Below are 24,432 nucleotides of genomic sequence, written 5' to 3' on the forward strand. Positions count from 1 at the left end.
TGCTTGAGGCTATTTGTTTGTTTTTGCAATTGGCCATTTTACAAGTAGGGGTCATGGGCACTCACACTGAGACCTGATGCCACTGGTGAGCACATTACTCTGCTGAAATATAGGGCTTGGGTAAGGTCAGTAGTGTGACAGAAAGGCTGTGCCTGAGGATGACAATGCATTTCTCATCCATGTTGCTGATGGCTACTGTTTGCAGTTCCACCAATGAGCCTTCCCAATCCTCCTCCCTCATGGTTCACTGACATTCCTAAGTCAAGGGTGGATTAGCTACTGGTATCCCCTGCATCCCCAGCAACAGTCTCTATCAATGTCACCTTCCTCCTAAAATTCCTAGTTCTCCAATAGTCTCCCATTCCACCGGAAGGCTATCTCTTCTAAGTAGGGTGACCAGCTGTCCCCAGTTTATCTGAGTCATTTCTAGTTTGTTTTTATGCTGGCGTAATGGTGCCTCCTTCTTTCAAAATTGTACTTGGATGACAAATTATAATGACACCCGATACCTGGTTTTCTAAAAAGAGGTCTTTTGAACAATAGCACCAGAAGATACCCAGAGCAATGTTTCCTTAGGTAATAAGTTTGAAAATCTCACACATTTTTCTCTTAGAAAGTCACAGTTTATGTTAGAAAACTAACACAAACTCTGGGAAGACCCTGAATAAATACATCTGTTTAATGTTGTTTGATTCCCAATATTTAATAAGCCACATCCTCTGACTTTTAATAATTATTATTAATGGTTTCTCAGAAAACAGTTTGGAAAAATGCTTCCCTGAAGCATTGGAGACCCAATGTGTTGCTTCTCTCAGACACCAAATTTCAAAAAGATGCCTCAGAGAGAAGCTCTTTACCATCTGAAGGATGGATAGCACCATTTGCAAATTATCTATGTTGGTCACAACCGTATCTCTTCATTAAAAATCAGATAATGTGATCTGATACATTTATCTGATGTGGTCTAACAATGAATGAGATAGTTTAAACCTGGATAGAATTGAACATAAACGAGTCTTCTACATACTGTTCTGTTTCCATTCCCCCATGGTAGTTGGTGACCTCAGGACAGATTTCTAGCTCCTTACCAGAGGCCGGAGGAATGGAGCAAGCTACTGACATTTCTGAGCAGCGTCTGAAAGAGGTAGGAGTTCCTCCCTTGAACAAAGTAGACAAGGGCTTTGCAGGCTGATTAAATGATCTCCACGAAAGTTAGTAAGTGTAAACATTATGGTATTAGTTAGCATTAAGAACAAATGAGGAAGTGGTGAGGGATGAGGCTGGTGCTAGATTGCCCAAAGGCACCAGGGTGGACAGCTGAGGCCCCTGCCATTCAATAACTCGAAGATTCATGACCATCTTCCTTCAGGTTGTCACCAGCTTTTATGCCTTGGAATGATAGAGTAGTTCTTATTAACCATGTCAAAAGCTCAAAGCAGAAGGTCAAACCCAAGCAGGAATGAGGACAATGCTGATGGATTTCCCTGCCCAATCTAAGAGGATCCTTATGCTCACTGGAAACTAGCTCTACCAAGGGTCAGGATATTGTGCAAATATGCCTCGCACTGCCTTACAAAGAGGCTCGTGTAGGTTTTTCCAGTCAAACGGATATTTGATCCAACCCAAGATGCCCCCAGCCACTGGAGGAACCATACTGGCTCAAAGTGCCATGACCATACTACACCCAGGCAACCTTAATGAGGCTACTTGGATCTGAAGTCTGCACAGAACCGTGGTGCCATCCATCTGGTCAAGTGAAGTGGGTGTGGGCTTCTGCTGGGCCAAGATTAGTATTTCCCCATACTTGAGGACAGCATTATGCCTGGAAGAGAGCAAGCTGCCCCGAGAACTGAGCCCAGAACTAATTTAACAGACATTGCTTTGTATAGCTCGGTGGGGAGGCATGTGCTTTTCCGTGGGCTAAAACTTGGAGCAGAGGCCCCCGGATGTCACCAAAAACCCTAGAGCTGGTAAGAATTGCTACAGGCATATCCTGCCTTTTGCCCCTTGTGTTCTCATAAACATTATTGGCTCTGTTTAGCTAAGAAATTCCTGTTTTTGTTTGACATGTATGATGACTATTACAGAAAGTCAGATCATTTCTGTGGCATTGAGAGTCTCCGAGAGCTAGGGATTTCTTTTTTGATTATTGTTTTCTGAACAATTAAATTTTTAAACTTATACTTCTAGAAAATTTCCTTCAAGTTCAATTTAATTACCCCTGTGTCAACAATTCTGTTGTTACCAGGGCTGGCTGCATGGGTCTCACGCTCAGATGACCTCACAGTTGGTTCAACGTCATCTTAAAATTCTCAATAAATTTGAAAAAGGAGCCTTACAGTTTCATTTTGTTCTGGTCCTGTATTAGTATGTAGTGATCCTGATTGCAACCAACGAAAATAACTATCTCTGACTTTGGAATATCAGATTTTCAAAGTGTTTTCACATTTCTTATCTCATCTGATCCTCCATAAAGCAGACAGAAAAAGCAGGGAAATTAGTAGAGAAGGCAAAATCTTGATGATAAATAAGAACTGATTTCCAAAGCAGGTTCTGAAGTTATCTCATCTTGGGCCAGTTATTTAATTTCTTCAATCCTCAGCTTTCTTCTTTGTAAAATAGCACAACAACCTGCCACATTAAAGTTGACCAGATAATTTTGTGAAATAATGTATGTGGCTTGCCCAGAACATACAGATACTGAATAAATTTGTTTCTCTCTTCTTTTCTACCTTCTCTTCACACCTACTTTCTATAAGATACAGAAATTAAATCTGAGAGATTTAGATGATCTGCCTAGTGTGCTATTCTGGGTTCTATGAAAAGCAGAAGTCAAGCTGGTGTTCAGTGTACAAAGACTTATTAGAGGAAAGGTCTATGCAAACGTGAGGAGAGAAAGGACTGTAGGCAGACCAGGAAGTGAGAGAGAATTGGGTGGATATATGCTGGACTGCTGTGCCATCTCCTTGAGTCTTCTAGGATCAGCCTTCACCGTAGTCCCACATCTCCCAAGAAGGTGTTGCCTGAGCAGCCTTTCGAGCTATAGCTAGAGCTGCTCTCTGTAGGTGTGCTCTCGACATAAAGGAGCCCTTTTAGGCTCCAGACCAATTATTCTCCCTGAATTCAGAGAACCATAAAGCACATCTTCACGACTACCACACCAAACTTCACACTGCTTGGCGACCAAACCAGAGCCACCTTTGATTTGCAAGAAATCCAATGAACCCAGCATCCTCCGGTAGTGTGATGGAAACTGTCTTTTCTTGTTATTATAATTTCTCAATTATGTCAACTGCATAAACTGTTGGATCTCACTGACATTTCTATACGTGCATATACTATGCTTTGATTGTATCTATCGTTCCCCAGGATGCTCTACTGCCTCCCCCACCCTTCCTCTGTGCTCTGTCCCCAACTCCTTCCCTAGTAGTCTATCTTCTATTAGGAAATTATTCTTGAGCCATTGCCTTCCCAAAAGCAGAAGAGCCCAAACTGGCAGTTCTGCCTGGCTCTGACAGAGTGTGCACACTGCTCGACCCAACTCTGCCGGAATTTTGGAGCCCAGGAGAAGAGATTTATTCATTCAAAAGGACATAACCCTTTCCACAACCTCCTTTCAGTAATACATTAAAGGTGGTTCAAGGGAAATTCTGCAAAGGTTAAGTATCCTTTGGCTGTCATGGCCCTTGAAATAAATTTTAAAGAAAACAAGGGGAAAAGAAAGAAAGAGGAAAGTGGAGGTGAGAGAGGAATAAAGCTACTTCCTGCTGCCAAAGACTTTCAATCCCATTGCCGTGTTGATCCATTTGACATTGCGGGGAAGCAAGTGAAGATAAGGAAGGAGACCTTGTTGTTGGCAATTGAGATTTAGAAATTTTTGGCCACTTGCACGACTTTTCACAGTTCACGAGAGGCAGAGCTGGAGGACCAGCCCATACCTTCTGCCCTCCCCCAGTAGAACTGGGTCCACACAACACCAATAAAGTCCTCCAACTGAATCACAGAAAATGTTAGTCACTTCAGCAAATTGTTATTCTGGAGGCTCAATGCCTTTCCCCATGCACTTCCTCCCGAGCTTTCATGGGGCTCTAGAGGGCAGGACACATAATCACTGCCAACATTTATGAGAGCGAGAGGGGAAGATCACGAAAAAGCATAAGCAACCCTAAGCAATCAAGAGTAAGCAGATGGTAGGCAGAGGAAAAGGGAAGGAAGGAAAGAGCAAGAAAGGTAGCCCAGTTAGGAGTCAATCCAAATAAAGAAATGTTCTTAAAGTACATTCAATTTCACTTTGTTTTTTTGCAACTACATAAGGTATTCATGCAAACTCCTCAAAGATTCGCCTTCAGGAACAAAAATGATTTGTAATATATGTTTCTCATTAACTCAAATGTCCCTGATTCAGAGATTCAAATGCTTAAAATAAGGTCTGAATTTTAACTTGCTTTTCTAATACATATTAAGAAAGATGGACTAAACCAATTCAGAGGCGGGAAAGAAAGGATCTGGGGGTGTTCGATGTTAATTCACTTGAAAGAAAAACAAAAACCATTTACCTCATTCAGCAGCATTCATTTAGTTGCCCAAAAAATGCACATACACTAATTCAGTCTAACTCACTAAAAATAGATATAAAAGGAGGTAAAGTTAATCTGGTGGAAAATGATAGGATAAACCAAATTCCTTTTTTTAATATTATTTTATTCATTCTTAATACCTAATTCAGAACAGCTTTCTTATATCATACTTCCTCTTTACCACCACCCCCACAATTTCACACATACACACCCTGCCCAGTTAATCTAAATTAAAGAAGTTTTACTGTGTTTGCTTGGTAAATTTGAGGAAGCCTGTTTCCATCCATGATGCCAAGTGGGAAAGTGAAGGCCCATGGCAAAAAAATTTTAAAAGGCACAATGGTTTTTTTATCCCACAAAAATCACAAAATCCAAGCTTTTACCCAATTATTCCAGCACGATATTCTCCCAATCCATGAACGCAGAATATCTTTCCACTCATTTATATCCTTTACATTTATTTAATTGATGTTTTATAGTTTTCATTGTAGACATCTTTTACCTTGTTGGTTAAATTTATTTGTAGATATTTTAAATTTTTGTACCTATTTTACCTGGCATAGTTTTCTTGATTGCTTTTATAGGTAGCTCACTACTGTGTGCATATAGAAACACCACGGGTTTTTGTGGTCGCTTTTGTGTCTTGCAACATTAATGAATTCACTTACTAATTCTTAGAGTTTTGGGGTGGAGTCTTGAGGGTTTTCTGTATTTAAGGTCATGTCATCTAAAAACAAGCACAGTTTGACTTTCTTCTTTCCAATGTGGACGTCATTTGTTTCTTTGTCTTGCCTAATTCCTGTGGCTAGAACTTTAAGTCCTATGTTAAAAAAAAAAAAGTGATGAAAAATGGACATACTTGCTTGTTCCAGATCTTAGAGGACCCATTCCATGTGATATAAGCTGTGGGTTTGTCATATACGACTTTTATTATATTACCCCTCAAGAATTTAAAGCAGTCTACTCATTAACAATATTTGAATTCTATAAGCTTGAACTGTATTCAATCCAGATCTCACCAACTTATTCACAAAATGGTTTGAAATCTTTGTCAAGTGTCACATTAATAGTGTGATTCGCTGATTCATAGCATTCTCCTAACCAGTTAATTAAGTAATTCTGACAAAAAAAAATGAGATTTGCTTGAAATAGCTTTCTGTTAACAATCCTTGGGTAACTCTTATTAATTGTTGCTGTCTTTTCTAAACATTCTCCAAACATCTGTTTATTAATATACTCCACAATATTCCCCAGATTTGACATCACATCCACATTGTTTAAATACCCTTTCTCCCAACTTCTCTTTCAAAATAATGACATTTTTTCCTTCTCCAATTTTTCTAGAACCTCTCAGCACCATGATTTCTTTACCAGAAACAACAATGGTTTCTTCATCTCATCTATAAATTTCTCCAGGGTAAGATTCATCTGGATCTAAGACTTGAACTTAATGAAATCTGAAACCTCATGCCCCAAGTCACAAAAAGCAAGGAAGCTACCAAATACTGTAACCATGACTACAAATAATCTTGGCAATAGGTCAGGAAACTTTATCTTATTTATGGAGCACCTCCAGGCAGGGAAAATTAAATGTCCACTCAGCTATGTGCTCAGGGTCTGCTATGTGCCAGGCATTTAACACAGATAACTCATTTAATTCTAATTGAAATACTATGAAAATTGAGATGCAGAGAAGAAAATTGACCAAGATGACATAGCTAGAGTCAAACTGAGTCAGCAGTCCACCAGATCTTTCCAACTCGAAAACTTAGATTCTCCCCACTGAGCCATATCTACCTTCTTACTAGAATTCTTGACCCATGTGGGAGCCCAGGCCCAGGTTAGACCAGGTCTGCCCCACCAACCAGCAGACCCACAGCCAGACCCCAGGCCCAAGCCCAGGAAAGCCCCTACTGACCTGCCAACCTACACCGGATCCAGGTCCAGGCCTAGGACCACCCCTGCCAACCCATGTGGGAGCCCAGGCCCAGGGTAGGCCCAGGGCAGCTCCCACCCCCTGCCCACCTGGAAGCCCAGGCCTAACTCACCCCCATTTTGGGACACTGCAGCCATGGCCATAGCCTTCCTCGCACAGTAGTCTCCACCTTGTGACAACAGACAGGGCCTAGAAGCAACTGCATCTGGGAACAGTCATCCCAAAGTCAGTGTAAGGTCCACCCTTTCAGCCCCATCTCTGAAAGAGGTTGCATCCATCTTGGGACATTCCCACTGCTATCTCACGTTACCTCTGCTATTGCCACCACCATCATTAGTTGCAGTAGCAGCCATCAGGGGACACCAGCAGGGTTTGAAAGCCCAACACCAAGGTGAGATACAGATAATCTGCACGGATCCTACAAGATTATAGAGTAGAAAATGTAACACCTCAGATCTGCACTGGAAGAAAGGAAGACACATAGACAACAGGAAAAAAAAGGGGGAAGAAAGTGCCCCAAACAAACCAGGACACTATAATAACAGAATCCATGGACAGCATAGTTGATGAAATGTCAGAGAAGGAGCTCAGAATATACATAATTAAAATGATCTGTGAATTAAAGAATGACCTAAATGAGCAAATACAGAAAAAAACTGATCACTCCAAAAAGAGATAAGAGCAAATATAGGAAACCATTAATGACACCAATAAACAGATAAGGGAGCAAATACAAGCATCCATTGATCACACCAACAAAAAGATAAGGGAACAAATACAGGTATCAAAAGATTAATTCAAGAAAGAGATACAGAAAACAATAAACATAATCCATCACATCAATAGACTTACAGATGAGAAACATATGATTATATCAATTGCTGCAGAGAAAGCATTTGACAAAACACAGCACCCTTTCATGTTCAAAACACTAGAAAAACTAGGGATAGTTTCAACGTTGTAAAAGCTATTTATGCTAAACCCAAGACCAACATCATTCAAAATGAAGAAAAACTGGAAGCATTCCCTCTAAAAACTGGAACAAGATAGGGATGCCCTCCTTCACTACTTCTATTTGACATAGTCCTTGAAACTCTAGTCAGAGCAATTAGACAGATGAAATAAATTAAAGGGATACAAACAGGAAAAGAAGAACTCAAACTATCATTATTTGCTAACAACATGATTCTATACTTAGAGGAAGTATAGTATAGTAAAAGTATTCTATACTTCTAGAATTAATAAATGAATTCAGCAAAGTAGCAGAATATAAAATCAATACCCATAAATCAAATGCATTTCTATACATCAGTAATGAATCCTTGAAAGAGATATTAGGAAAACTACCCCATTCATAATTGCCTAAAAATAATAATAATAATAAAATAAAATATTTGGGAATCAACTTAACAAAAGAGTAAAAAGACCTCTACAATGAAAACTACAGAACATTAAAGAAAGAAATTAAAGAAGACTTTAGAATATGGAAAGAGCTCCCATGCTCTTGGATAGGCAAAATTAATATTATCAAAATAGCCGTACTGCCAAAAACGCTATGCAGATTCAATGCAATTCCAATTAAAATCCCATCACCATTCCTTATAGAAATAGTAAAAGCAATTATGAAATTCATTTGGAAAAATAATAGATCCAGAATAGCCAAAGCAATTCTTAGCAAGAAGAGTGAAGCAAGTGGCATCACAATATCAGACCTTAAACTGTACTACAAAGCTACAGTAATAAAAACGGCATGGTATTGACACCAAAATGGATAAATAAACCAGTGTTACAGAATACAAGACACAGACACAAACTCACATGAATACAGTTATCTCATACTAGACAAAGGCGCCAAAAACATATATTGGATAGCCTCTTCAACAAATGATGCTGGGAGAACTGGAAATCCATATGTAGCAAAATGAAACTAAACCTCTATCTCTCACCATGTGCAAAACTCAACTCAAAGCAGATCAAGGACCTAAGAATTAGTCCAGAGACCTTGAGTCTAACAGAAAAAGTAGGTCCAAATCTTAATCACGTTAGATTAGGCCCTGACCTCCTTAACAAGACTCCTGAAGTGCAAGAAATAAAATCAAGAATTAATAAATGGGATGAACTCAAACTAAAAAGCTTCTTCTCAGCAAGAGAAACAATCAGTGAGGTGAAGAGAGAGCCTACATTTTGGGAGCAAACTTTTGCCACATGCATGTCAGGTAGAGCATTAAACCCAGGATATATAAAGAACTCAAAAATCTTAACACCAAAAACACAAACAACCCGATCAATAAATGGGCTAAGGTGCTGAACAGACACTTCTCAGATGAAGGTCTACATTCAATCAACAAATATATGAAAAAATGCTCAACATCTCTAGTAATTAGAGAAATGCAAATCAAAACTACTGTAAGATTTTATCTCATGCCAGTCAGAATGGCAGTTATTAAGAATACAGACAAAAATAAATGTTGACACGGACATGAGGGAAAAGGCACACTCATACATTGCTGGTGGGACTGAAAATTGGTGCAACCACATTGGGAAGCAGTGTGGAGATTCCTCAGCAAAATGGGAATGGAACCACCATTTGACCCAGCTATCCCACTCCTCACTCTATATCCAAAGGACTTAAAATCAGCAAACTTTAGTAATGCAGCCACATCAATGTTTATAGCAGCTCAACTCACAATAGCTCAACTGTGGAACCAACCTAAATGCCCTTCAATAGATGAATGGATAAAGAAACTGTGGTAAATATACACAATGGACTATTACTCAGCATTAAAAAAGAATGAAATTATGGCATTTGCAGGTAAATGGATGGAGTCCAAGAATATCATGGTAAGTGAAGTAAGCCTATTCCAAAAAAAAACCAAAGGCCAAATGTTCTCTCTGATAAGTGGATGCTGATCCATAATGGGTGGGGTGGGCATGAGCAAAATGGAGGAAATTGGGCAAAGGGGAGAGTGGGAGCATAGGGGCAGGAGAAATGTTGGAATGAGATGGACATCGCCACCTTGGGTACATGTATATCTGCACAAGTGGTGCGACACTACATCATGTACAACCAGAGAAATGAAAAGTTGTGCTGTAACTGTGTACAATGAAGCAAAATACATACTGCTGTCATATATACATAATTAAAATTAATTAATTAATTTTAAAAAACAACTCTCATACCATCTACTTGCCAATATCAGGCTTCAATTCCTTTTTAATTATGTCTATTCTACATTTTCAGTACTAAGACACTTCTTGATGAAGAAAATGAGGACATGTGAGAAAGAGATTGTGGCTCCCCACTCTGGGTCTGTTACACTTTATAAGCATTGGCAAAGTAACTGAGCATGTTCTTGCAAAAGGAGCTTTTTAGATTTTTTACAAGCTTCAACTTACCCTGTATTTTCATGCTGACCTCAATATCTCTGTTTATAATGAGCTTAAAATGCCCTTGGTCAAATTGATGAATCTTTGCTCCTTTGAGTCCACAGAATATGCAATCTGCCAGGAGCAGTGGTACATGCTTGTAATCTCATTGGCTTGGAGGATGAGGCAGGAAGATCATGAGTTCAAAGTCAGCCGCAGCAACTTAGTGAGGCCCTAAGCAACTCAGTGAGATGCTGTCTCTAAATAAAATACAAAATAGGGCTGGGAATGTGATTCAGTGGTCGAGTGCCCCTGAGTCCAATCCCTGGTACCCCCTCCCAAAAAAATATGCAATCTGTTTCTTTATCTGAAGATTATTTTTATTCTATCATGCTGTCCTTTGAGTCTCATTCTCCTAAACATAAGGATTCTCCCCCATGTCCTTCTTTCTGCAGAGCGCTTACCTCAAACTAGAGGATTTATTTCATGGCTTTGCCTACCCTCCTGCAGGCTCAATCAGTACCCTTGTAGATTCACAAGCAGAAGACATTGCTGTCAGCTCACTATGCTTTGAGATTAGCTGATGAACACTCCCTTTCCTTGGAGGAGTGTTCATCTTTGGATGGGACCAAAGAACTGAGATACTGTTTCGAGAGAGAGACTGCCTGGGTCCAAATACTGACTTTACCAAGAGCCTTGGTAGATTGGACCTCGGGGTTTTTTTTTCCTGTAGGATAAGGATAAATATTCTGCTAGGATAAATTTTGTCTGTTACTTTCATCAAATAAATATTAATCTGGGCAACTTTGCCCCCTGTAAATGAAAGAAGAAATCATGTGTGTGGTTACCTCTTCTGCTTAACAATAAGCAGCAACAGAATTTCTAAGTTGTAATTATCATTATTTCCAAACTAGAAGTTACAAACACAAATGTTGGTGTAGCAAACCAGATGAAGACTCTGTCAGACTAGAGAGCTCATGACCCTTCTGAAGAGGGCAGCCCCAAGCTGCTCCACATGGAACAGTGACCTCACAGTCACCAAATCTTCTTTTGCTTTTGGATGCTAGATATCCTGGCTTTTATGTATAATCTCCCAATTTTAAAATTTTTTTACATTATTTTTAAAATATCTAATAATATACATGTTTACTTACAATACACCACCAGGCAACAATCTCTGGCCTGCAGACTGAAGTTTGAATCCCCACTCTCCTAGTGACAGAATGGACTTGTAACTACAGCGTGATGTAGCCATGGCTACAAATAATCTTAGCAATAGGTCAGGAAACTTTATCTTATTTATGGAGTGCCTCTAGGTTGGGAAACCTGCGTGTGCACTCAGCTATGTGCTAAAGTCACCTTTTTTTATTTTTTTGCATCAGATATTAGTTTACCACAAGACTGCTCTTATCAGATCCCCCAGAATCTGCAGGTCAAATTCCTGGCCCATCCCAAGATTCCAGCCACTCACGGGTGATCTTATATATGGTGTCAATTACTAATGGACCTGAGATTAAGAACCTGATGAAACAGATGTCAGGAAAGCCATTGCCAAAATTGTCTATGTATGGTGAAAGGCAGGGAGAGCCCCACCCCTGTCCTGTGCGTCTGTGGAAGAAAAGGGGAGGATCGTGGATGCAGCATCCAATGTATTCATGGTCAAGTCGGCTGAAGCTCACAAGATTATCCATTTGGGGAAACAGGGGTTGGTGGCAGCTGTTGAATAAGCCTTGTTCATTTTAGGATTATGGGAGGACTGACGAAATCTTGATAAGTCACTAAGAGCCAAATCTATCTTTGGAATCCAACCTAAGTTTCCAGTAGATTTGATCCTTAAAGATCTAGGGCGAAGCTTGATTAAGATTTAATGTCTACAGGTCATCAAATATATATTTAAAATTTTGTTTCATCATTGTTTATATTGGGAAGTAAATTTTAAAAACAAAATGACAATAGGCTAGGTTGGCTGGCACACCCCTATAATCACAACAACTCAGGAGGCTGAGGCAGAAGGATTGCAAGTATGAGACCAGTCTTGGTGACTTAGCAAAAAAAAATATATATATATATAATATATAAATATAAATATATATATATAATAATATAATATTATAATATATTATATTATAATATAATATATCATAATATATATATATATGAAAGGACTAGAGATATAGCTCAAAGGTAAAGCACCCATGGGTTTAACACCTAGTAATAAAAATAAATAAATACAACTCAAATGCTTATCCTCAGAGAACTGGAAAAATTATGCTGCATATACTATATCTATACTATAGAGTAATAGCTATCTAGCTGTGGAATAAATAAAATCAATTTTAGAATAATATGGATGACATTATTACTTTTGGTTAAAAGTAAGTAAGAAAAGAAAGAAATAAAACTAAAAACCTATGTAAACATGTGTCAGTGTGATATATATTGAGCCTATGGGTTTAGATAAAAACCCTGGAAAGACACATGGCAAACAATTGATAATAGTATGTCAGGGAAAATTCTTTATTTTTATTGAACATATATTGGTGTTTTACTTTCACCTGCTATGACTCCAATACTTTTATCAAGAAGATAAAAGAAAAACTCTTGTCCTTAAGTATCATAATGCACTAGGAGAGCCTATAGTATGTACAGTTTCTAACTACTTTTCAAATCCAAGTAATCGGCTCCTTCTTTCTCCATAAGTGAAAGAAGACAGTTATTCCTATTTTACAGATGAAGAAACTAACAATTCAGAGGGACCAAATGCCAACTAACGAGAGAACTACATTCTTACTGCAAATACAAGAACTGCACTACCAATTGCTCAAAGGTAAATACCTCCTTTGGGATTTTATATTTTTCAGAGTTTTATGGCTATGAAAAGAAAAGATCTTCTTTCAGTAAGAATGAATTAAAAAGCATTATGAAAAATTGTTCAGTATCTTTAGTAATTAGAGAAATGCAAATCAAAACTAAGATTTCATCTCACATCAGTCAGAATGGCAGTTATCAAAAATATGAGCAATAATAAGTGTTGGAGAGGATGTGAAGGAAATGGCACACTCATACATTGCTGGTGGGACTGAAAATTGGTGCAACCACTTTAGGAAGCAGTTTGGAGATTCCTCAGAACAATGGGAATGGAACCACCATTTGACCCAGCTATCCCACTCCTCACTCTATATCCAAAGGACTTAAAACCAGCATATTATAGTGACATAGGCACAACAATGTTTTTTTAATTATTTTTTCATTCATATATGACAGCGGAATGCATTAAAATTCTTATTACACATATAGAGAACCATTTTTTATATCTCTGGTTGTATACAAAGTATATTCACACCAATTCGTGTCTTCATACATGTACTTTGGATAATGATATCCATCACATTCCACCATTATTTCTAACCCCATGCCCCTCCCTTCCCCTGCAACCCCTCTGTCCTATCTAGAGTTTGTCTATTCCTCCCATACTCCCTCTCCCTACCCCACTATGAGTCACCCCCCTTATATCAGAGAAAATATTCGGCATTTGTTTTTTGGGGATTGACTAACTTCACTTAGCATTATCTTCTCTAATTCTATCCATTTACCTGTAAACAACATGTTTTTATTCTCTTTTATTGCTAAGTAATATTCCATTATGTATATATACCACATTTTTTTTATCCATTCATCTACTGAAGGGCATCTAGTTTGGTTCCACAGTTTAGCAATTGTGAATTGTGGCTGTGCATTGTGATGTGACTGTGTCCCTGTAGTATGCTGTTTTTAAGTCCTTTGGGTATAGGCCAAGGAGAGAGATGGGTATAGGCCAAGGAAAGAGATAGCTGGGTCAAATGGTGGTTCCATTCCCAATTTTCCAAGAAATCTCCATACTGCTGTTTATATTGGCTGCACCAGTTTGCAGTCCCACCAGCAGTGTATGAGTGTACCTTTTTCTCACATGCTCATCAACACTTATTGTTGTTTGCATGCATAATAACTGCCATTCTGATTGGAATGAGATAAAATCTTAGAGTAGTTTTGATTTGCATTTCTCTAATTGCTAGCAATGATGAACAAACATTTTTTATATATTTGATTTATACTTGAACAGACACTTCTGAGAAGTGTCTGTTCAAGTCCTCGGCCCATTTATTGATTGGGTTATTTGTTTTGTTTTGTTTTTTTGGTGTTTAACTTTTTGAGTTCTTTATATACCCTAGAGATTAGTGCTCTATCTGATATGTGAGGGGTAAAGATTTGCTCACCTCACAGATTGTTTCTTTTGCTGAGAAGAAACTTTTTAGTTTGAGTCCATCCCAATGGTACAGAATAGAAGACACAGAGATTAACCCACAAAATTACAATTATCTTATATTAGACAACGTCTCAAAAGCATGCATTGGAGAAAAGACAGCCTCTTCAACAAATGGTGCTGGGAAAACTGGAAATCCATATGCAACAAAATGAAATTAAACCCCTATCTCTCACCATGCACAAAACTCAACTCAAAATGGATGAAGAACTAAGGAATTAAACCAGAGACCCTGCATCTAATAGAAGAAAAAGTAGGCCCTAATCTTCATCATGTGGGATTAGGCCCCAACTTCCTTAATAAGACTCCATTGGCACAAGAATTAAAATCAAGAAACAATGAATGGGATGGACACAATAATGTTTATAGCAGCTGAATTCACAATAGCTAAACTGTGGAACCAACCTAGATGCCCTTCAATAGATGAATGGATAAAGAAACCATGATATATATACACAATGGAATATTACTCAACTGCAAATTGGTGCAGCCAATATGGAAAGCCATATGTAGATTCCTTGGAAATCTGAGAATGGAATCACCATTTGACCCAGCTATTCCTCTCCTCGGACTATACCCAAAGGACTTACAGCATACTACAGGGACATAGCCACATCAATGTTTATAGCAACACAATTCACAATAGCTAAACTGTAGAGTCAACCTAGATGTCCTTCAGTGGATGAATGGATAAAAAAAAATGTGGCATATATACACAATGGAATTTTACTCAGCATTAAAATAGAACAAAATCATGGCATTTGCAGGTAAATGGATAACATTGGAGAAGATAATGCTAAGTGAAGTTAGCCAATCCCCAAAAAACAAATGCCAAATGTTTTCTCTGATATAAGGAGGCTGACTCATATTGGGGTAGGGAGGGAAAGCATGGGAGGATTAGATGAATTCTAGATAGGGAAGAGGGTAGAAGGGAAAGAAAGGGGCAGGGGATTAGCAAGGATGGTGAAATGTGATGGATATCATTATACAAAGTACATGTATGAAGACTTGAATTGGGTATCGACATACTTTATATACAGAGATATGAAAAATTGTGGTATATATGTGTAATAAGAATTGTAATGTGAAAAAAACCAAAGTACATGTATAAAAGCATGAATTGGCATGAACATACTTTATATACAGAAATATGAAAAATTGTGTTCTATTAAAAAAAAGAGAAGGCAAAAAAAAAAAACTATGGCATTTGCAGGTAAATGAATGGAGTTGGAGAATATTATGCTAAGTAAAGTAAGCCAATCCCAAAAAACTAAAGGCCAAATGTTTTCTCTGATTAGTGAATGCTGATCTATGATGGAAGGGACATGGGAAGAATGGAGGAACTTTGGACTAGGCAAAATGGAGGGTGAGGAGGGGTTATGAGGATAGGAAAGATGGTGGAATGAGATGGACATCCTTACCCTAGGTACATGTCTGATTGCACGAATGGTTCATCTCTACACTGTGTACAACCAGAGAATAGAAATGTTGCACTCCATTTGTGCATGATGAATTTAAATGCCTCCTGCTGTCATGTATAACTAAATAGAACAAATTAAAAATTAAAAACAAACAAACAAACAAAAAGCATTTGGAAGTGCTTGGGAATTGATGAGATACCTAAGTGTTCAAGTTAACTTTTACTTATCTTCCCTTTTACTTATTTCTTTAAACCAAATCTACTCCAAAGAATCACCCCAAAAATCATGGAAAGACTTGGCTATCTTTCATGGAACATCAGAGATGGCAAAGACCTTAGAAATCACCTCCTGAGATGTCTCTATTTTAAAGATGGGAAATGGAGGCCCAGAAAGGCCCGAAAATGCTATAACTACTGGTTGGTGGCAGAGTTGGGACTTGAATTTACAACTCTTTTAACCCACCCTTGCCATTATCTGCCCATGAATGACCCAGTGAAAGCTCATGCTAACATCCCTACCTTTCCCAGTCGCCAGTGAGATATTCCCACCAATTGCAATCTGGCCTAATCAAGTTTCTCCCTAGTTTACAGATTCTCCAGGTCAGTTAAATGGAGCAGGTCATCATGCTACTCTATCATGCCTTCTTTGAATCAGCTTTGGCTGACAAGGTTGTTTCCCCTGACCTCAAGAAGACACTTTAACAAACACAAGCACAACTATCATTTATCAAGTTCATATTATATCACCCTCACTGGGATTAGGACTTTGATTTCATCCTAACCTAATCTCTAACAATATGGGAGGTTAATTATGATTTCTATCTTCCAGCTAAAAAGTGATGGAAGCAAAGGCTCAAATCCAACCCTTTTAAAAACAGTTCAAGGCCTCTTTCCCTGCATGTTGCCTTCCATGGTGTAGCAGGAAAATCACTGGATTCAACCCAAAGACTGTAGCTTCTTTAGAGGCAAAGCATGCTAATAAAATTTCTGCTTCCGGGGGAAGTCAATGGAAATGAAATAAGAGAGCATTTCATTCTGTCATCTCCTGACCTATAAAACAGAGGAGACCAGACTCCTGGAGAGTCACTGCTTCCAGACCCCTAGAGGAGTCTTTGCTCATTTCCCATTGTTACAAATTTCTGGATTTTGACCTCAAGCCAACTTCCTGATCTCTAATCACAGCACCACTCCATTTTGTGCTCGGACGGTCTATGAAATCTATGCACCCTTCAACAGATGACAGACTTCAGGCTTAAAAATTCTACAAAATGTGTCCTTTGATTTCTTGTGGTGAGCATCTAGGAGAGCTGAAGACAAAAGTAGTTGCTTATTTAGGTTACTCTACCATCTCCCTAACTGCTTCTTAATGTTACCTAGTTCCCATTGGGGCCTGCTGCTTAATGCAGTGAGAGAAAAATGATAGTTTATGCTTGCAACAGCAGAACCCACTGGAATTCATGTTTCCTGTAGTACAACTTTTTGCAAAGCAGCATTTTCCAGGAGATAATGAGCTGAAATGAATGTATCCCCGACTACTGGTTCTTCTTTAATTATTTCTCCAAACAGAAAGGATTATGTCATTGAAAGTATAAAATGCACCTAAAAAAATATTCTTTGGTAAAGCCCAATAGAATCAAGGTGTGACATCCCCAAGAACAGCCAAGTCACAAAAGAGCTAGTCATGCCAGAGGCCAAGTTAAATAACTCATAATTTTGGATCCATGGGTCCTGCTAGCACCCTCCAGTGTAGGTTTATGAAATGCCTGAACAAGCAAGACGGCCCCTGTTGAATCTTGCTTGACTTGGCCCCCGCAGAGGTAACTCTTCTGTGATTTGGCTGTCCCCGTGCATCTCACACCTTTCCACCAGTCCACAAGTGACCTTTTCACTCTGTGCTTGGCTTTTCTGAGGTGGGTTAAGTGTCTGCACACATTCCCGTCATCAGGTTCCAGGGTGGAGATGACGTGGTCATACATGGTACAGCTCTCCAGATATACAAGAGAGACTGAAGTTCTGTTCAGACTCCTGCAATCTTTTCTGGGACAATTATGGATATAAGAATATGGCCAGATCATGAATGCCCTACATGTCACCATGTTATTGCTTCTTGTAGTCCCTTCAGCTGCACAGCACTTTTTATCAAACCAAATTTGCACATATCTGATTGTCCTTAGATCCTTAGACGACTAATCTGAGGTCAAGGGTTTTTATTTCCTAATATTGTGGAGCTATTTCATCTGATATGAAATTTCCAAAATTCTACAGCCATACTGCACCAGATGGCAGAGGGCTTCTGCATTTCCTTGGAGCATTATTACAGGTCACCCTAATTATAATCACTGGCTTCAGTTTATTCTATGTCTTGGTTAAGCAATCTTGCCTTCAATTGTCTGTCATCATTTCCAGGAACCCTGACCTGAACTCTAGGTTGACCCAGCTGCTCCCATAGATTCCATGTGTGCATCTCTTAGAGCATTTCCTGACTCCACCTGTTCTTTCTATTCCTGATCTGTCTCTGCATTAGATTGTAATCTCCTAAATTGTACAGACTGGTTCTCGCTTATTTATTATTAGCAAAACTTAGTACTATCTCTCTGTACAAAATTGGTGTTGAGTACAAGTTGATGAGCCACTGCTGAAGGTTTAATTGAATGGGTTAGGGTGAAAATGATTTCCAGGCTTGGGAATTAATTCTGTTCCAAAAACTCTTTCAGTTGCCAGTATTACTTTGTCATGAATTATTAAGTATGGCTTGGGATGACAGACAGGACATACATTCAGCTAGAGTAGTCACTGCAGAGAAACTGATTAGTTTAACTCTCAAAGGTCAACTTTTTTTTTTTTTTTTTTTTTTTTACCAAGTCTTGTAGGGGGAAGATGACTTCCCCATGTTTTCACTTTGTAGGAGACAAGGAATTTACAAGCCACTTGGACAGACCCTTTGTTTGTTCTATACTCCACATCCTCCAGAGCATCTTCCTCTAACCTTCCCAAAAGGTTGTGCTGAGCGTCATGAACATTATAAAACCACTCTTGGTTTGACAAATGGACCACATCATCCTCTGTCTCAATCCATGCACTCAAGGATGCTCCCACCTTACACTCCTGTCTTAACAGTTTCTCCAGCTCTGGATCATCTCGCCTCCACGCTGGTTATTTTTCTGGGCCTTCAGTTCTGAACAGTGAAGGAAGTCCTTCCCTGACCATGTTTCAGGAGAATGAGGCCTTGTTAGGGTGGGTTGTGGAGAGCGTTTACAAGAAGATATAGGTAAGCTCATGTTGCAAAGAAACTAAACCAGTATTTAGGGAAAGGTTCTATTGATGAAGCATGAAACCTTCCCCAGACCAGTAGGCTATGGAAATGGAAAATGGAACATGGGCCAGTTTAACCCACCTGTTTCTGGGAATCATTCAGGATGAAGGTATAGCTAATTTTTCCCTGAAAATAAAACTAAGTGGTGAGGGCATCTGAAGTATTGGTTTCTCACACAGGGAGTAATTTGGTGAGTTTCCTCTTCCAGAAACCCAGTTGAGAAGCCATGAGAGAATATGGATCCCAAACAGATTGGACCTTTGGGGATTTCCAATGACACTACGTGACTAGCATTTCATGCTTCTGCCTTAGGATAGGAAGTATACTCTGAAGACCTGCAACAACTACAAGCTGAGTAGAGGATGATCCTGACACTAGAAATAGCCTCCATTGTGTGTCGTACTTGGGCTCTTTCTGGATGAAACCAAATGAGAGGTGATTCTATTATATTATATGCTTTTTTAAAATTTTTGTTTACTATATACTTTTTAAGGCAGAGAACATGACTTATCTATAGCATTCTCAGCATTTTTCCTTAGTAAATAAATATTTTATATTAATTAACAGTGCAAGCTCTAAATCAGACTGAGTATGACATACGGATAGATTCTTAGCCTCCCTGCATTTTTTCTTTCACATATAATGAAGTATCATAAAACTAATTATATCAATTTTGTGAAGCGATTGCTGGGAATTAAAGAAGACCATCTATGTAAAGCATTTCACTGGCATATACTAAGCACAGGATAAGTATTTCTTATTTTTGTAGCTTCTATGACTTGAGGAAAGCTCATTCTGCAATTCATGAATCCTCAAGGGCTTGTTTTAAGAGAATGGGAAGGAACTCCTACCAAAAGATATATTTGCAGATGAACTAAACTCCAACGTGGTGAACTTGGTGGCTCCAGATTATTTTACAAAGCAGCTGAGAAGCTGGGTCTAGAATTAAGACTTACCTTTGCCTGCTGGGTTTATAGGAAGAAAGGATTAGATTGACTCAGGCTAGATGGCTCATAGGCTGGCAGAGACTCCCTATTGCCTAAAAATAATATGTTTCCCTTTTGCCCAGACCCTCAGCTAGATTCTATTTCTCACTTTCCTTGCACTTTGGTGTGGTCATTTGAGTCCTGACCATTAGAGTAGGGGAGAAATCATATAACCAATTCCAGTCCTGGCTTATAAATACATATCAAGTTCAACTTTTCATTCTTTCCCCGTCTGCTACCTGAATGGAGAGGTGCTAAGCTATGTGTTGAAGACGGTGAAACCATAAAATGGAAAGAGCCTGGTTTCCTGAACCACTGTGGAGAAGAGCCAGTAACCCCAACGATTATGAGATGAAGGAAAAATGAACATTAATATCCTAAGATTTGGGTTTATCTATTAAGTCCCCTGGAGACAGTTTAGGAGGGGCTTTGCCTGCCTGTGTGTTGGGGAAGGTTAGGAGTATAAGGAGACCAGGAGAACTCCAAGGGCCTTTGTCATGGAGTCAGAACACTTTCCCTAACTGCTGGAGGTTGATTATGGCAATCCTTTGGCAGCCCCCTTTGTCCACTTTGGCTTCCCTGGGTGAAAAATACCGAAAAATGACTCAAAACCCCTTTGGTTTTCTGTGCCCCTGCAGGGCTTGCAATAAAGTCTAATAAAAGCAGAACGTGTGAGTAGGAAGCATCTGAAGTGGGAAACGCCGTTAGGCTGGCCCATAAAAGATGAGTGCTACGGGTAGTAAAATGAGCTAAGAAGGAAAACATGATGAATGTTTTCTCGGATTTAAGCAGCAAGGTCCCCTTTCACCATCCCACGTGGCACTGCGTGCCTGGCTGGAGAAAGCAAGGGGCTCTGAGCAGAGTCCAACCCAAGGACTGTGGCAGCTGAGCTATCCCTGGGGCCTGGCCGGGGAGTGGGGTGGAGGTGTTGGGGGAAGTCACTTGATGCTCCACCGCCTCCCAGCCCCCACTGGTCCTTTCTAGGTTGATGTTCCCACTGAGACACGAGAGGAAATCCTGAGTTTCCCAAGTTACAGGGCCAGCACACCTCACATAGGCAAAGGAAATCCAGAGTCGTGGTGCCAGAAGCAGCAGGGAGAATATCATGACATATGACTTAGGACGTGAATGTTTTCACCCTGGGTCTGCAGCCACAGCTCACTGACCCATACAGAGACGTGTCTGTACTGCACTGCCCCCCACCCTCACACCAGACCACCCTCCTCTCTCCTCAGCGTATACAGTTTCCACCAATCCTTCAGAGTTCCACTCACGTCTAACCTTTTCCCCAAACCCATCTCTCTTTATTTTAGTTCCTATAAATCTCGTTTTTTAAAAAATACAGTGTGACTTTCAAGTTCGGTGATTTTGTGCACATTACGAACCCCTATGAGTTTCAGTTTTCCCATCTATAAAATAGGGATTGAGATACAAACCCCATAGGCTGATTGCAAGGATTGTGGGATACTGCCTTGCACAATGTGTAATATGTAATAAACACTCAATAAAAATTAGTTTCCTTCTGAAATTCTGCAGCATATATGGTCTTTACCATGGATTTAATACTATGATTGCTCACTGTTCCATATGAACCTATCTCTACTCCTCCAGCAGGTTGAAATCTCTTTCAAGGTAGAAATTCCATTCCATATATCCCAATATTACATAGAGCAGTTCTGAGAAAGTTGTAGAATACCAAACCTTATTTAATTTTTTATTTATTAGTTTTCATTATCAATCTGATTGTTGCTATTTGATCATTAGTTTTAGTCTTTTGCCACAAATAGAAGGAATGCCTCTCAACCCCTGATAAGAAAGTCATGAAAATATGACTTTATTGGGGCCATACAGAAGATAGATTCAGAAATTAGGAGTCTCTAAATGGCCCAAACATGAAAGCCTTTGGTAAATAAGTATTGCTGCTATAAAGCCATTGTAAAGACAAAAATGCTTGGCCTCCACTGAGCCAAAATGAGCAGAGCTTCTCTTCCAGTGAGGATATGACCCCCTCAGCATGTCTTCAAGTGAGCAAATTCAAAGGTAACGTGTGTATGTGTCCTAGCACAAATGTCACCAAGTAGAGCAGCCCTCTAGTAAATCCTATGTGGGCCTTCACCCCCATTCCCCAGTCATTCTCTATTATTCTATTATTTTAATTTCCTCAAAATAATTATTGCAATCTGAAATTACGTTATTCAATTACTTGCCAGTGTATTTGATATCAGCCCCCCACCAGGACATGAGCCCCTTGAAGGCATGAGCGTATCTGATCACTGATGTCTTCTCAGTGCTTAGAGAAGCACTTGATGCAAAGCAGACATCAAATAAATATTTATTTAATTGAACCATATTAAGGAATGAAGTTGGTCATGGATGTTGAGATAAAATCTTTCTTTATTTATTGATGACCATAAGCAAGAAAAAAAATGCTTTTATGAAACATATCTTTGTTCCTGGGTTTCCTTGAGAAGACAATTCTCCCATAACTTATTGAATGCAATCAGTACAGTAGAGTTTCTCTGAGATTGTCAAAGTACTGAGCAATGAATCAAACATTTGGCATTGACCAAGCAGTCTTTCTCTTGAATTTCAGCCCTCAACACTTCCACTAATGAGAAAATATTTCATAGAGGGAGGAAGATGTTAATCTGTAGTCTACTAGAAGTTTCTGAATGTGTCCAACTTGATTAAATGGCTCATTTTTAACGAAATGCTATCTTTTTCCCTCAAAAGTTATTTAACTGCCTTTTAAAGTTATTTCATGATGAAACCTACCAATTCCTTGCATCTACAAAAAACTCTGAACATCTTTTAAAGCTCAATTCAAATTCTACCTCCTTCAGAAAAAAATAACCTCAGCCTCACCTTCTTACCCTGAGCATTTTCCCTGAAGGACCAGAGGCTTTCATAACGTTTGCCAGAGAGGAACCCAACTGCCTGAAAAGTGAGCCTTTTCAGGAAAGAAATCGTGGCATGTATGTTTTTTTTTAATCCTTCATTATGTATGATGCCTTTTAGCTCCTAAGTTAAATGTACATTAATTTATAATAGAATACCTTATGAAGAACAATAAGTCTTAGTTTAGATCCCTTTAATTTGGGGAGAATAATAATTCAGCCAATCATTTTGCTCGGACCTACAAAAATGGATTTGATCAACAAATTCAACAATAAGTGTAAATTTGTACTGAGGCTCCGTAAAGAGGCCATGAACTGTCTGTCCTGAGCACTGAGGATGCACACATGAATGAGAAAGACTTTCCCAAGGAAACACAAGCAAGGATGGTGCATCTCAACCTGTAGTGGCACAATCCTTTTAATAAATAGCCCTTTGAATGTAATCGCTGTGCCTATTACCAAGAATTTTCACTATTTCACTAAAAGGAATTGGAAGAACATATTCCTGACAACTGTTTATTCAGTTTGTTGAAAAAATTACTTCCTCGGGTACAGATGGAAGCATATACTGTAATTCAGATGTAATTGACTGGGCTTATTCTAATAAATACTAATTACAGAAGTATTCTGTATTTAATATTCTACATGATTGCTTAAATCATTGTTTTTATTATTAAATGACAATTTGGAGATTTCTATGCCAAGTGAGTTGCTTGCCATGTCATGATTATTATCTAAAACCTCAAAGGGCATTAAGCCAAATGGCAATGTTAAGTATGCCAATAAATCAAAAAGAAATAGTTGGTTTTGGTCTACCTTTATGCCAAAGAATAATACAAGGCTTCTTAATAAGAGTGTCTTTTTAAGTTTTGAAACCGGTCATACCCAGACAGCCTGAAATACATGCAGGTAACCAGTTGGTCATTGTCTCGACTATGTTGGCAATGACCTAAGGGTTGATAGTATTTATTGGCATTGTTGAAGTTATTTGCAAAAATCAAAAGAATGATTAACTAAGGTGTTTGCTTCCCCAATTCAGCTTCATTTCTAATGAAAGAGTGTGGTAGTTGGGAACCTGAGCCCCTCAAATTAATTCTGATAAAATGAATCAGTGAGAAACCAATATAGCTGTTCACCAGCAAATAGTCTGGGGTAGGGCAAGAGCAGAAGATTTCATGTCCTCATTCTGTTGCTCCCCATACACCTAAGTATGGTCAGGTCAAACTCTTTATGGTCCTACTTCCCCATATACAAACAATGCTTCCTGATGCCCTGTTTACCATTCATGGTTATTGTGAGCCTTAAAGAAAATATGTGAAAGTACTTGTAAATGGCATAGCCCAAACACTTTATTAGTTTTTTATAAATTATCACTTGGTGCATGAAAGCTCAAAACCACTTCTCCCACGCCATAGTGATTTGTTCAATTTACAATTAAACATATCAAGCAAACTCCAATCTCAGAGGGACTCTTGCCTCAACCCCTTAGGTCATGTCTCCTTTCCTGATCATCCACATCCTCTCCAGGACTGTTGGAGCCCTGGCTAAATGACGTGGTGCTAATTGCACAGACCTGAAGGTCAGACTTCCAGCTCCATCACTTGTTATCTGAGGTCATCAGCCAGTGTTTAAAAGCT

The 24,432-nt window shown here is 39.0% G+C and overlaps 1 long non-coding RNA gene across 1 annotated transcript; it reads left to right on the forward strand.

Moving 5' to 3' along the window:
- Window positions 1-1,834: 1,834 nt before the first annotated feature.
- Window positions 1,835-12,701, forward strand: LOC125620190. The gene is made up of 3 exons (XR_007351788.1): window positions 1,835-1,970; window positions 5,922-5,994; window positions 12,580-12,701. It is a non-coding gene; the product is annotated as an uncharacterized LOC125620190 (long non-coding RNA).
- The last annotated feature ends 11,731 nt before the right edge of the window (window positions 12,702-24,432 follow it).

The sequence above is a fragment of the Marmota marmota genome, unplaced genomic scaffold, assembly GCF_001458135.2.
Source record: "Marmota marmota marmota unplaced genomic scaffold, marMar, whole genome shotgun sequence".
Lineage (NCBI taxonomy): Eukaryota > Metazoa > Chordata > Mammalia > Rodentia > Sciuridae > Marmota > Marmota marmota.